We start from the raw sequence: 13642 nt of genomic DNA, 5'->3' as shown, positions 1-13642 counted from the left end.
AACTAGAAGCAGCTGCTATTTTCAAAGAAATGAAAACAGCAGATGCACAAGGGAATGTCTTGTACTACCAACAGGCTAACCCAAACAGAAAAAGGAAGTGAGCACAGACTATATCTATGTTTAGGAGGGACCTCATAATCCTTTGGTAAGACAGCACAGCAACTAATAACTATTAATAGTCATTAAAATACATATTAATAAAAGTTAATTCACCCTATATTCACATTAATTTACTCTGTCATTGTGAGGTACTTATAGTCAAAGTGTAGTAAACTTCAGTAAAGATGATAGGCAAAAATAATCCTATCATGTTGTTTTAAGAATTACATAGACTTGAACTTACGTGACAACAGCAGCATGTAAATTGCAAGAAGTATCCTGTATTAAAGTGTTCTAAAGTACTTTCTATTTTCCTAAAGAAGTATAAAGTTGTTAACTTCGAGTGTTAAGAATGCATGTTATGGTTAAGGATGCACGTTTAAAGTAATCATTAAGGAAAATAAAGTAATCATTAAGGGAATAGGAGCAGGGTATACATCTTCCAAACTAGTCAAAGGCAAAGGTAAAGAGGAAAAATAGAATGATTAAAAACCCAAAATCATCACGAACCCAAAAGAAGGCTAAAAAGTAGAGCTTAATAAAGAAACAGAATAAGTGCCCAAATAGAGGTAGGATCAAACAAAAATTTGTTAGTAAGTTAAATGTAAATGAATTAAATGCTCTGGTTAATATACAGACTTGTTATTGTCAGACTTGATAAATAAAATTAAAATACTGGTTTTTTTAAATGAAATAACCACATAAAACATGGAATGGATTTTCTTTTATGAAAAAGCATCTCATGCAAATACTAAACATGACAAAACTAGTACAACTAATTATTATCAGAAAAAAATAATCTCTAAGGGGACAGTCACTAGTCATGGGAAGAAATGCTAAATTCATACATCAAACAGGGACTCAAATTATCTAAAGCAAAAATGTAAGATTTATAAAGAGTCAAATTTACAATCATAGAGGGAGATTTTAATCCCTTTCTACCAGCATATTACAGAATAAACTGATAAAATGTTTATAAAAGTTTTGAACATACTAAATAAAAAGTATAATGGAGGTATTATATACAACATCCTCAAAATGCACAGAATTTTCAAGCACTTCTTTTCAAAGTTTACCATGTTTGCCATGTTCTGGGCTATACAGCAGTTCAACAAATTTCAAAGTTTGAACTAAATAATATGCAATCAGGTCCTGTTAAGCTCACATACACTTAGAAGTCAATGACAAAAATTAGCTAGAAATCTGTAATTTTGGAAATTAGGAAACAATTCTAAATATTTTATTTAGAAATAATTATTTTTCCAACTTTGCCATCTAATATTTTTAAGTATAAAAGGTTGAAAATCTAAATAATGGTCTCTATGTACCTACAAAATAGATTCAACAAATTAACCATTTTGTTATGTACCTATTTTCCATTTAGTTATCTCCCTATTTATTTTTTCAAAATCATCTGAAATTAAAGATACCATGACACCTTACTTCCATATTATCATGCATCTCCTGCATAATCATGACATTATTACCGAACCTAAGAAATTAAATAGTGGAAATTAAAACACTGGGGGTTTCCTGAGTGATAAGAGCCATAAAAGTGTAAACAAGGGGCTGCTGGGTGGCTCAGGCCTTAAATGTATGCATTCGGCTCAGGTCAGGATCTCAGGGTCCTGGCATCTAGCACCGGGTCGGGCTCCCTGCAGGGAGCCTGCTTCTCCCTCTCCTCCCTACTCCTGCTCTCTCACTATCTCTGTCTCTCTCAAATAAATAAAATCTTTAAAAAAGTACACCAGGACATTTTGCTGCAGCCTGACAAGTCACATTAACATGACCCGTTTAAGTCTGGGTCTCCACTTTGTCCTTGGAAGATCATAAAGTCCTCTTCTGCTGTGTGAAAAGGAACTCAGAAGCAAGGTCTTTATGTAACATCACCAACCCACAGATAGTTTGGAGGCGTTCAGGTGAAGTATGCTTTTTTTTTTAATGATACAACTTTAGCCTTTTGATTTCCCAGGATGTGTAACAGATTGGAGTTTGGAGTAGGGCTGGTTAGTTTGATCTGAGCCCACCAGATGCTTCCAGAAATGCAGTAGCTCTCCTCTGCACTTTTTCTGGGTTTAGGATTCCCAACAGTGTACCCGTCCGACCCTCCTCCAGCTGTGGCCCGGCCGTCGGGCACCTGGAAAGCCCCGCGCCGCTGAGCTCTGGCCGGCGCCCCCGTGGGGAAAGCTCCCCCTGGCCGCCATCCGTCTCTCTTCCTCACCGTCAGGCAACCTGTCCTCACGGTTGCCTTCCCGGTTCTTCTGACCCTGGTGCCTCCTCTTCCACGACCTCTACTTCCAAATACCCTAGAGTTACTTCTCTTCAATGCACGTGTCTACTGTGCCCCGTGCAGAGCACGATGCCCCTCATCAGAGGTCTTCCCGGATTCTGCGGTCTGGTGCAGGAGCAACCACCTCTCCGGCTGGAGGCAACCCCTCGGCTGCCGGGGAGGCGCGGTCGGTGGGACGCGCTACTGAGCATGCGTACCGGCCCCTGGAGGCGCAGCGCGCCGCACGCGCTACTGAGCATGCGTAGCGGCCCCAGCGTGCTGCAGAGGCGCGGGCCGGAAAGGCTTTCCGGAGGAAGTGAGTGTGAGAGCGGGAGAAGCCGGCGGAGGCTTCTGCCCCGCACATTATTTCAAGACGACCGCTCCCACTGTGAAGCCGATCAATGCGGGGGACCGTAGTACTCGCCAAGTGTCGAGGGTGCAGAATTCGAATCGGAAGGATGCGGCCCTTTACCTCCACCTGCTTAGGAGTGAGCGAAAGAAGCGTTCAGCGCTGGGCCGGACGGGAAGCGGAAGTGGTGTGTGCCGTCCTTTTAAACTTCCTGGGGCCCGCTGAGGATTCTGCAGCTGTTCGCCTAGAGGTGCGGCGCCTGGTGAGTGCTCGGGGAGGGTGGTGGGGTCCCTAACTGAAGAAGGCAGCCTGGAGGCGTCTGGCGTTTGGCGGTGGGCTGGAGGATCTGTGATGAGTGACTGGAGAGGTGGCTTGGGTGTGAGAGCAGGCGTCGCGGGAGTGGGTCAGCGAGGGCTAGGGATTACTCCTTCGGGACTTTTGGTGGTCAGTGTTTGGTTGGCTGTGTGAGTCCGATAACCTTAATGTGGTGGGTCCCTGGATGGGGTGACTTGCTTCAGGAGGAGATAGCAGTGTGTGGGCGTGAGTGGTTGGATATCCTCATTTGTGTTTTTGATTGAGTAGCTTGTCGGGGTTGTGCACAGGTCTGAGAAGTGTGGTGAATTGGGGGAGGTCTTGATGGGCAGGGGGTTTTCGGTGATTTGACTCCACCGCCTCGGAAAATGGGAAAAGGCTTTCCGGGGGTACGAATCTCATAGCTGACACACAGTTTGGTCCGTCATACCCAATCACCTACGCAAGGCCTGTTTCAACTCTCCTTTGACCCCAACTCATACTCTCTTCTTACTCGTTCTGTGAAAAATGAAAATACTTTTAAGTGACTAGATTAAATTAATCTGCAAAAGATGTGTTATGAAAGGTGTGGCTTCTGCCTTTTGTCCTTGGGTTTTTGTAAATCTCGTTTGCGTGTTTTTTTTCTGGTTGATCATGAAACGGGTAGTGAGAAACAAGCCAGTTTCCCCAAAATTTGCTATCTAAAGATAACAATTGTTAACTTTTCCTTATGTTTTTTATTTTAGGCTTTTAGAAAAGATTATTTGAGAGAGACCGCTCAAGTCGGGGGGAGGAGCAGAGGGAGAAGTAGAGAGAGAGACTCTCAAGCAGACTCCCCACTGAGTGCCAGCGGGACTTGGGGCTCGATTTCAGGACCCATGAGATCATGACCTGAGCAAAATTAAGAGTCAGATGCTAAACGACTGAGCCATCCAGAAGCCCCTTTATTTTAGGCTTTTTATGCCTTTTGAAGTTATTAATTGAATAATTTCTTAAAACTGACTTTATCATATATACATTCCCATATTCTTTTTAAAATACTTTTTTAATGGATTTTTTTAAAGATTTTACTTATTTCACAGAGAGAAAGCACACAAACAAGGGGGAGCAGTAGAAGGACAGGGAGAAGCAGGCTTCCCACTGAGCAGGGAGCCGGATGCGGGGCTCAATCCCAGGACCCTCGGATCATGACCTGAGCCGAAGGCAGATGCTTAACTGACTGAGCCACCCAGGCACCCCTAAAATACTTTTTTAAAAGGTAAAAAAATACTTTTAGTATTCTATCAAGTGAATATACTATGGAATTTTGCTTGGTGTCACATTAAAACTATACATAAATTTAGGAAGAACAATCTATACTTTTATCTTAATACAAATTGGTCTCTCCAGCTACTCAAGAAAATTTTCGGGCTTTATTATATGGGTTCTGGATATTTATCTTGTCTTTAATAATTTTTACTGCTATTGCAAGCGTTTCTTTTTGCCATTTAAACTTTTGTTTCAAATTTTGCTGTAAAGAAAAGCAATTAAAATACCTATCTTGGGGTGCCTGGGTGGCTCAGTCTTTTAAACATCTGCCTTCCGCTCAGGTCATGATCCCAGGGTCCTGGGATTGAGCTCCTCATCTGCCTCCACCCTCAGTGGGGAGTCCGCTTGAGGATTCTCTCCCTGTGCCCCTCGCCCACTCACACTTGCTCTCTCTCTCAAAAAGAAATAAATAAATCTTTTAAAAAAATCTATCTGGGCCCATTGCTGAATTTTCATTATTCATAGTTTTCCGTTTTTTTTTTTTTCTCTCGAGATTTTTTAGGAAAGCAGTCACAAAATCTTCAAATGATTTTAGTGGAAAGAATGTGGATTTTTAAAGTCTTGGTTTGTATCTCAATTATACCACTAGCTAGAACATTGGGAAAGTTACCTAAATTCTCTGAGTGTCCAATTTCTCATTTGTGTAAACTAAATTCATGGTGACTCTGAGGGTTGTGAACATTAAGTAAAATCTATGTAGAGTAGCTAGAACAGTGGGTGACGGTTGCACTTTAACTGTTTCTCTTATTTTCTTTCAGTTTATTCAGTTACATGCTATATTTTTGTGTGTCTTGCCTCTTTCCTTCAACATTATGTTTATGAGCTTCATCTATGTTACATGTATCTTTAGTTTCTTATCATTTCATTCATTCATATTATTAATATGGCACAGTTTATTTTTTTCCATTTTACTGTGGATGGACATTGGAATTGTTTCTCATGTTTGGTTATTATACACTGTGCTATTGTGAACATTCTGGTATACATATCCTGGTTTACAAGTCTCCATAAGTTTTTCTGAGATATTTACTTGTTGATTGATCAAAAAAATAACTTCACTAGCTAACACCATGTTTTTCCTGAAGGAAATCTTCTAATTTGCACCCCTATCAACAGTGTGTGGAAGCTCCTTTTGCTCTAAATCCTTGCCAGCCCCCTGTATTTTCAGATCGTTTGCTTTTGGTCCATCTACTGGGATTGTGGTAGTATCTCACTGTAGTTTTAATTTACATCTTCTTTATTATCAATAGGACTGAGCCCCTTTTATTATGTTTCAAGGACATTGGATTTCATTTGTATAACATGCCTCTTCAAATTTTTTGCCCAGTTTTTGTTGGGTTATCTGCCCATTTTTAATTTTAAGATTTTTTTTGAAGATGTCATTTATTTGAGGAGGGGGGGCATGAGCAGAGAGAGGGGCAGAAGAAGAGGGAGAAACAGACTCCCCACTGAGCAAGGAGCCCAGCACAGGGCTCGATCCCAGGACCCTGAGATCATGACCTGAGCCGAAGGCAGACGCTCAACCGACTGAGCCACCCAGGTACCCCTTATTTTTTTAAGATTTTATTTGTAAGTAATCTCTACACCCAACGTGGGGCTCGAACTTAAAACCCTGAGGTCAAGTTGCATGCCCTACCAACTGAGCCAGCCAGATGCCCCATATCTTCCCATTGTTTAAAAATTGATTTTTTAGTTCTTTGTATTTTCTACACATGAGTCCTAGTTGGTGATAGATGTTGCAGATGTTCTCACATTCTGTGGCTTATTTTTCACACTTTTTAAAAGATGGTTAAATTTTTTTAAGTAACTATTTTTCATTGCTCTTGTTACTACATAGAAATGCATTAAACTTTATATATTGATTTTGTATCTAGCTATGTTATAAAACTTAGTTTTACTAATATATTTGAGGAGTCTTTGAATTTTTCTTTGTAAACAATCCTGACAAAAGCAAATTATTGCATTTGTTTCATCTTTTCTATCCTTACAGGGTTTTGTTTTTTTTTTCTTTTCCTTGTTTTTTCCTGGCCAGGACAATCAATATAATGAAGAATGGAAATACTGCTAGTAGGCATCCTTTTCTTCTTGACCTCAGTTTGGGAAAATTTTCAGTGTTTTACTCTTAAGTATGATGTTTGAGGTAGGTTTTTTGATAAATACTGTTTTTTTGGACTAAGAAAGTTTCCTTCTAGTTCCCACTTTGCTAAGATTTTTGTTGTTTTAGTCATCAATGTAAGTTGAATTTTTTCAAATGTTTTTTGTTATCATGATTTTTCTTATTTAATTGTTGTGAATTACATTTATTGACTCTAGGATTCTAAATCAGCTTTGTACTCCTGGGGCATCTGGGTGGTGCAGTTGGTTAAACATCTGACTCTTGGTTTTGGCTCAGGTCTTGATCTCAGGATTGTGAGATCAGGCCCCACGTCAGGCCCAGTGCTGAGTCTGCTTGAGATTCTCTCTCCCTCTCCTTCTTCCCCTTCCCTTGCTCTCTTTCTCTCTCTCAAATAAATAAATAAATTTAAAAAAATAAGAGTAAATCAACTTTCTACTCCTGGTATAAAACCCGTGATGACATCCTAAATTAGCTTTTCTTTGCACTGCTGGATTTGACTTACTATTCCTTTGCATGGGATCATTGGTGTTCATGTATGAGATTTGCCTGTAATTTTTTTTTTCTTGGACTGTTCTCAAAACTCAGTTTCTACCAGTTATTATGTTTCCCAGTAGACTATACTTTTGAAGTTGCAGATTTTAATACATAGTCAAAAATTCAAAAATAAGTCCCTATGCACCTGGGAAACTCCTTGCTGACTGTTATCACTTTCCTTGCAGAGCAAAGCACCAGCCAAATAGCAAGCCCAGATCAGTTCAAACTAGTGTGAGACACAATGGCTACCAAATTTGATCTTTCACTGACTTTTACCCTCATTGTATACTAAAAATCATGGGGGGAGGGGGTGGAGATTTAACGTGTTAGACATTCAACACATGAAGCATGACCTTCAAGTGTGCAGATATAAATAAATCTCTGCCTCTCCATGCTGACGTGTCACCTTTTTCCCACCGAAGTTTCTTTAAAACCTTTCCCTGATGTCTCCTCAGGGAGTTAGCCTAAGAAATTCCTTCCTTTGTGCTGCCTCCCTTGTGTTTGACCATAAGCCCCAATAAAGCCTTGCATGTGCTTTTAAATTTTGGGTCCACGGGCACCTGGGTGGCTCAGTCAGTTAAGCGGCTGCCTTTGGCTCAGGTCATGATCCCAGGGTCCTGAGATTGAGTCCCTAATTGGGCTCTCTGCTCAGCGGAGACACTACCTGCCGCTCTCCCTGCTTGTGCTCTCTCTCTCTCTCTGACAAATAAATAAATAAAATCTTTTTTAAAAAATAAATGAATAAATTTTGGGTCCAGCCTCATTTCTACCATTGCTGGGTCCAAGCACTCAAATCCAATAACAATAACTAGGGAAGTTACCAATCCATAAGTATGTGTAGGATGTACTTATGAATATTAAGAGCATCTCAGCCTTGGACATTGTATTTCTAGAACCTTTGGATTAAACTGTCTACTTAAGGTGTCAAACTCAGTGTTGCTTTTGTTCCCGGAAGCCTGATCAGAGTCAACAGAAGGCCCAGCCTGGAGTTCTGTGTGAGGGTAGGTCCTCTGCAATAAAAGCAGAGATTCAGGGTCTCTAGTTGATATGCCATCTAAAGTAAATATTCCCATTAAATCCACAGGTCTCACTCTCTGGGAAAAGACAGATTCCATGATGTGAGGAGGTAGAGGTTCCTGAACAAGCAGTGTCTTGGCACTGGTGGTTCTCTTGACCAGAGAACTCTTATCAAGATTCAGAAAAGAGCTAGAAAAGTCATTTGAGCAGATGCTGGAGTCACTGGTCATTTTCCAAGAGCAGCTGAAAATGACCAAATCCCAGGTGAGCTGTCTTTCCAAAGGATTTGAGCACATTTCTAGAATATACATAATTAAGAGCAACACTACACAAATGATAAAAGTCAGGCGGGAAAAGGGCATAGAAAGAAGTTTAAGACGCAGCCAGGTGGAGCATGGGTGCATTTACAAATGGTGGGTCATTGGAAGTGCTTAATGTCAAAACATTGCTGTGTAAACCATGGGGTTCAAAGTGGAGTTGCCAGTTTTCCTCTGGTGCCAATGGCAGCCGTAATCAAAAGAGAAACAGGCATTTTTATGAAGTACATTTTTTTTTTTTTTTGAAGTACATTTTCCATTAAGACAGTTCCTCACAGCCAGTAAATGCTTTCTGGCACTTAGGCACAAGGTCTTCATCAAAAGCCAAAAGAGTTGCCCCAAATCAGTATCACCATTCCTCCTCCCTTTCTTATTTGAACCCACTCCAGTTGCTTTTAATCTCCTCCTTCCTCCACAAGTGGTTTTTATCAGGATCACCAATGACTTCATGTTGTTAAATACCACACTCAGTTTTTACTTGACCTTCCAGCAGCATCCAACATTGTTAGTACTTCCTTCTGCCTTAAAAATACTCTTGTCATTTGGTGTTCAGAATGCCATGCTCTCTGGATTTTTCTGCCTTATTGGCCACTTGTAGGGTTCAACTTCTTTTTGTAATTTGTCTTGTCTCCCATTCTCTTATCTTAATCCCCAGAGTGTCTCAGGGCTCATTCCTTGTGTCTTTTGCATCAGCTCACTCCTTAGTGTTCTCATCCAGTGTCACGGCTTAAGCAGCACTGCTACGGTGATGGCTTCCTCTTTGTGTATCTAGCCTGCACTTCTTCCTTAAGCATCACCTCCTATATCGTACTGTCTCCCTGACATCTCTAAGGTGCACATCTCTACAGGTGTGTCCAGCTAATCATTTCCCAAACCAAGTTCCTAATCTCACCTGAAACCTGTTCCTTCCATAGTTTCCTTCTTTCAGTTAATAGCCTCTCCTAGCTTCTCAGATGAGGGGTCAACAAACTTCCGTAAAGGGCAAGATAATTAGCCTCTGTGGGCCAGATAGTCTCTGTTGCAACTTCTCGACTCTGCCACACAGCACAACAGCAGCCGTAGACAATACAGAAGCCAATGGTCATGTCTCCATTTCTCACACTTATTAATCTCTGTCTTTCCCATCACCCGAGGGCAAATCCTGTTGGTTCTGTTTACAAAGTAGACCTCAGATCTGCCCCTCTTCATTGCCACAGCACCACCCTAGCCAGAGCCATCATCATTGGTCACTTGGATCACTGCAGCTGCCTCCTCACTGTTCTTCTTGCTAACATTCTTGCTGTCTTGCAGGCCCTTCTCCAGATTGCTTTGTTGCTTTGGCCCTTAGTATTTTCTTAAAAATTTTAGAAGCAGCTTGTCAGTTTCCACAAAACACCTCCTAGGATATTGGTTTTATCCAGTTGCTTGGCTCTGTCAATTTGGGGCATAATCAATATTTTTATACTGTGGAATTTTCTCTTTTAAGATTTTAAAAATTTATTTATTTAGAAAGGGGGTGAGGAAGAGAGAGCGAGCACGTGAGTGCAAGTGGGGAGAGGGACAGAGGGAGAGAATCTCAAACAGACTCCCTGCTGAGCACAGAGCCCAACACAGGCCTTGATCCCATGACCCATGAGATCATGACCTGAGCCAAAACCAAGAGTCAGACGCTCAACCAGTTGGCTACCCAGATGCCCCTATATCATGGAATTTTGTAATCCAGGAACATGGCATTTTCTTGGATTCATTCATGTTTTCTTTAATGTGTTTCAGTAGAGTTTTGTGGTTTTCAGTATTGAGGTCTTGCAAATTTTTCAAGAATTATTTCTAGGCATTTGCTGTTTTGATGTTATTATGCACGGTATTATTATTTAATTTCATTTTCTAGTAGTTGGCTACTAGTATATTGAAATACAGTTGATTGGGGCACTTGGGTGGCTCAGTCAGTTGAGCGTCCGACTCTTGGTTTTGGCTCAGGTCATGATCTTGGGGTTGTGGGATCGAGCCTCGTGTCAGGCTCCCCTCTCAGCAGGGAGTCTGCTCTCCCTCCCCCTCTGCTTCTTCCTCTGCTCTCTCTCTCTCCCTCTCTCTAAAGTAGATAAATAAATCTTTTTTAAAAAATGAAATGCAGTTGGTTTATCAATACTGATCCTATGGCCAGTGACATTGAGAAATTCATTTATGAATTCTAATAGTTTATAATTCTTATGGATTATCTACATTCAAAATCATGTCCTCTGTCAATGATAAATTTCTTCCTTTCTAATATTTTTGCCTCTTATTTCTTTTTCTTGCCCAATTGCATTGGCTAGGCTCTTCAGTACCATTTGAATAGAAATGGTGATAGGCATCCATGTCTCATTGTCTCAGTGCAGAAACTTTTAATAATTCACCATTGAGTGTAATGTTTGCTTTGAGGTTTTATATTATTAGGTTTATTTATTATTTAGGTTTTGTACTATTTTCCAGATTAAGGCAGATTACTTATATTCCTAATTTGCTAAGAGTTTTCATCATTAAAGGGTGTTAAGATTTATTATATGCTTTTTTTTCTAGTGTTTTCCTGAAGTTTTGTTATAAAAATTTCAGATGTACAGAAAAGTTGAAAGAATTTTACAGTGAACACTCATATACCAACCAGCTAGATTCTGTAATTAACATTTTACTGCACTTGCTTTATCACCCATGTGATATTGTGAGTCATAAGAAATGTACATTTGGTCATTCAGACAACCAAAATACATTTCTCATCTATATTTGGTCTTGTCCACAGTTCCTGGCTTATAGCTTCCAAAATCCTTGGAATTTTCTAAATGTTGAGAGTGATAACAGTATCTTTTGTGATGTGAACAATTACTTTTGGAAGCATCCAAGGATGAGGGCTGGTTGCCAGGAGAATCAACCATGTGATTAGAGGGTTGGAACTTGCAGTCACACCCCCTGACATAAGGGAATAGGAAAAGGGCAAGAGGTTGAATCAGTTGCCTGTGGCCAGTGATTTAATCAGTCATGCCTGTGCAACAAAGCCTCCATAAAAACCCATAAGGACAGTGTTCAGACAGCTTCCAGGTTGGTGAACAAGTGGAGATTGGGAGAGTGGTGCACCTGGAGAGTGCATGGAAGCCCCTTACCCTTTCCCCATACCTGGCCCTATGCATCTCTTCCATCTGGCTGTTCCTGTGTTATATCCTTTTACGGTAAACTGGTAATCTAAAAAGTAAAATGTTTCTCTGAGTTCTTTGAGCTGCTCTAACAAATTAATTGAACCTGAGGAGGAAATTGTGGGAACCTCTGATTGATAGCCTGTCGATCAGAAGTATGGATGACAATCTGGACTTGTGACCGGCATCTGAAATGGGAGAGGGGAAGGGCAGTCTTGTGGGACTGAACCCTTAAATGGTGGAATCTGATGCTGTCTGCAGGTAGATAATGTCAGAATTGAGCTGAATTGTAGGACACTGCACTGATGTCCCAAGAATTGCTTTTTTTTGTTATGAAGAAACCATCACCCTGCCGTGTTGGAAATTGAGTCTCAGAATATCAGAAGAACGTACCTCTCCATTTAGCCATCCCTTTCTCCCTTGTTTTTTCATGTATTTCAAAGTAAATTGCAAACATTAGCAAACTGCTCCCTAAATACTCCAGCATGTATATCATTAACTTATTGTTTAATATGTATTTATAGTACTTTTATTTATTTTGATGTAAAATTTATATACAACGAAACGTACAAATCTCAACCATTTGGTAGTTTTGACATATGTATTCTCACCTGTGTGACATCCATTGACATGATGATGTGATTTTTATCCTTGATTCTGTCAATCTGGTGAGTTACATTAGTTGATTTTTGAATGGCATGATATGTTTAATGAGTTTTAAGTTTCTTCCGTAAGGGTAAAACTAGATTCATCAACCCTTGGATATATAATGTATTGTGAAAATGATCATAATAAATTCATATGCATTTTTTCCATATCACCGAGTGAAAAATCACTTGAAACGAGTATGCTTTTACAGGTAACATTGTCATTTAAGGATGTGGTTGTGGACTTCACATCAGAGGAGTGGCAGCTCCTGGATGCTGTTCAGAAGAACCTATACTGGGATGTAATTTTGGAAAATTATAGCAACCTCGTGTCTGTTGGTAAGGACCCTTGGTGAACCCTCAGCCTATTGCCATTCCTTTCTTAACTGCTGGAATTTATAAGTTTTCTGAAATGTTTAACGTCTTTGAACTTATGATTTATGGATGGTAGAACCTTTGTGTCTGTCTGAACCTGGGGAGGGGATCTTGCTCTCACCTCCCAAATGAAGGTTTTTCACTTTGCTGAGGTGCTAACTCTGAAGCAGTCCCTTGCTACTTCTTCAGAGGTTCCAGAGACCAAGCTCTTGGCACCGTGTTTATCCGTCTGCAGATTGTTAGGCTTCCAGACTAGCAGCAGCCCTCCATCTGGAACAGGGAGTCATGGGTTATAGAGGGAGAAATCAGCAGTGAGGGCCATCTAGGTGAGTGGGTAAAAGCCAGGTCCGTGAGTGAAAGCCTAAGGAACTAGAACCTTTGATAGGTTATTTTGAGAATACTACCTAAAAACCCTTAAACCCTTGAGGCACCTGGCTGGCTCAGTAAGTAGAGCATGTGTCTCTTGATCTCGGGGTCGTGAGTTCAGGCCCCACTTTGCAGGTACAGATTACTAAAAAAAATAAACTTTTTTAAAAAAAGAAGGACATAGGCCCTTTATGTCTTTGCCCTCTGTGTCAGATCTGCAACTTAGCTAGGACCCGGCTTTCTTGGTTATTCTCTCTTTCTAGCATCTTCACTCTTTATCACCAACACTGCTCACGTTGCCTTCCTCCTACTCAGCGTCTCACCTGTGGTCAGAATTAAGCTTTCACAACACATGGATTTTTCCCCATAACCATGACTTCTTTGTTGCTCTGCTTCCCTTCTATTTTCTCTTCACCTTCTAATGGATGCCTCTAACTTGTATTCTATTTCCAGAACATCATTTCTTTCCTTGATCCCTTGATCCTTGTTATGAGAGTTGGCCCCTTCCAGTACCTAATCATATACATTCATTGGTCTCCTTCATAGAAGACACCTGGCAAGCTGATGATGGTATAGATTGGGATTTGGGAAAACTCTGACAGGCTGGATCCCATGGGAGAGGCACCAGGAATGTGATGTATTCAGCAAAATATTTCACCTGTGAAAAGACTTTGATCAATTTGACTCAAATGGAAAAACTTTGAAACATAATTTAGACTGACTTTTCCAGAACAGAAATTATATAAGTAAAAAACCTGAAAAGTTATTTTTCCACACTATGCACAAAAACACTCATTCTGGAATTGCTATGAAT

The sequence above is a fragment of the Eumetopias jubatus genome, unplaced genomic scaffold (genome assembly GCF_037043125.1).
Source record: "Eumetopias jubatus isolate StellerSeaLion01/CBP00866 unplaced genomic scaffold, mEumJub1_p1.0 scaffold_10, whole genome shotgun sequence".
In the NCBI taxonomy this organism is placed as follows: domain Eukaryota; kingdom Metazoa; phylum Chordata; class Mammalia; order Carnivora; family Otariidae; genus Eumetopias; species Eumetopias jubatus.
Note: the sequence above shows the minus strand (reverse complement) of the source record.